The 2143-nt window shown below is 39.2% G+C and overlaps 1 protein-coding gene across 3 annotated transcripts in view; it reads right to left on the minus strand.

The window, feature by feature from the left end:
* The window catches only part of LOC107099926 (RAC-gamma serine/threonine-protein kinase), a 76897-nt gene that overhangs the window by 72646 nt on the left and 2108 nt on the right, over positions 1-2143 (minus strand). The window lies entirely within an intron of this gene.

Raw genomic sequence — 2143 nt, forward strand, 5'->3', positions numbered from 1 at the left:
AAAAAGCAATTTATGTTTTATTTTGAAAGTCGCTCGGCGAGACCTCTAGATTACCGGGTTTTTTTTTAATGCTTACTTACCGACGGTCAATCATAGTTCAAATCAAAGTATTCATAAGTTTATAAAAGGCACTATCACCTGGCTATGTTGGGCACAAGGTTTGTTTTAATTATTTTTCATGTTATATTGTTTCCGGTTGGAGTTTGATGATTGTTTCATGGATGTAACATGTGTTAGCAGTAGCAAGTTTTAGCCTTGTATCATTCTATTTATAGCTAAGCTAATTCCTTTGTTTTATTATTAGATCGGAATAATTTGTGTGTTTATCTACAATCTGCTTACCGTAGTTTAAATGGTTGTTTATTGGATAAAAGGAAAGGTAATTGTGTTTTTTACTTTTATTTTCTTATAGCTCTTATGGTGAGTTCATATGCTGCCTCCAATCACCATTCTAAAATAAAAGAATATGAACCATTAGTTAAAGAGTCAGACCATCAATTAGCTTGGACGCTACAAGGAGTTTATCCTACACAGACTAATAAAATAATCTATATTAAAGAGACTTGTACTGGTCATTTGGCGATGCTCCGATCTTTCTCCTGCGCTTGGTCCATGTTTGCTTTGGTCAGCATGCCCAAAACAGAGGGAAGACTCAATGTGACAACAGAGGTAAGTGAGCAATGTTCTCGAGCTCAGACAAAAGCAGACAGAAATATATAGAGAGCTCCATAAATGAGATGAAGCGGCCATCAATGCTCTCCTCTGGAGCTAAGGAACCACAGCACTAACTCAGGAGGAGAGCGGCGGAGAATTGCAATAGACCAGAGAAACCTTGGGCACTGAAGGCGAGTGAGAGGCTACAACTGACCCACAGGACAGTCATAGATCGGATAACTCCGCCGGGGAAAGTGCTGATGTCGGTGGAGAGGGACTGCAGCTCACCATGAGGAGGACCAGGGTACATCGGAGAAACCTGCCAGGGAAACAGAGCGAGAAGAGGTGGCAGCAGGCTGAGGCTGGCCTCTAAAGGCCAACTGCTAGAGGTGAAAGGGGTGGACAGACAGCGGAGCTCTGGTTGGTGTCTGCGCATGCTACAAGAAGACAAACAGTCTATCTAAGGCTGAATTAAAACTTAAGAGCAATCTCTACCCGTTATCACCAATGTTGTCTCTATCTTTCATTTTTATTTAATAAAAAGCTCGTCTCCACCTCCTCCTTCACTAAAACAGAGGTAATTTCATGATACTTTCTAATCTACTTGATACACATAATGATATAATGTTAATGAACATGTTTTTGGTAATAATCCCCAAATCCTGATGTGTGAGTCTCTAATGTAAACAAACCTCATCAACACTTGACAAGAAAGGTGATGTGGATGTGGTGGAAGTCTCCATATTGTTGGAAGTGGGGTTGAAGACAGGCGGTTCATGTCTGACCATGGCTGTGTCCAAATGTCCACTCAACCCCCATATCCCCCAATCACTATGTAGAGCGGAGACTATATAGTGGACTTTATAGTGAACTCAGTTTACTGACCATTCAGACAGATGATCACTACTTTTCATATATCTGCTCGTCTAGTGATCACTACTTTTTAAGGTGCATCAAGTCCACTACTTTATCATCCACTAGACATTCAGACATTCATTTAAAATGGATTTAATCACTATACAGTGCCCAATAAAGTGATTTAAGCCGATGGTAGGACACAGTCTATGAGATTTCGCTTGAAATCACACACTGTAGCTTTAAGCTCTGAATTGAACCAAACTGGCCTTCTTTCTTAGTGCAATTTTAGTGCAAATTTGCGCAGGTACAGCTTTTGTTTGTGCTGCTTTGGTTTTTAAGATATAATTTGTTATTTCTTTCAAAGATGTCGTGTCGAGCAGAGGTTAGTGCTGTCCTGGTTTCAAATATAAAGTTATTGAATAAAATAATATGGCATTCCTCCGCTGGCATTGCATTTAAGAGAGGGCATGTTTATCTTATTTAGTGGGTGTAAAAATTGTTTCAGATTAGGAGTTCATCAACCTTTACCCCTTGCAACTCAAGAGCATTTCCTGTCCATAATCTTGCTATTGGGATTTCACAATGAAACCAACTGTATATATATATATATATATATATATATATATATACA

The sequence above is a fragment of the Cyprinodon variegatus genome, unplaced genomic scaffold (genome assembly GCF_000732505.1).
Source record: "Cyprinodon variegatus isolate N-32 unplaced genomic scaffold, C_variegatus-1.0 Scaffold919, whole genome shotgun sequence".
Lineage (NCBI taxonomy): Eukaryota > Metazoa > Chordata > Actinopteri > Cyprinodontiformes > Cyprinodontidae > Cyprinodon > Cyprinodon variegatus.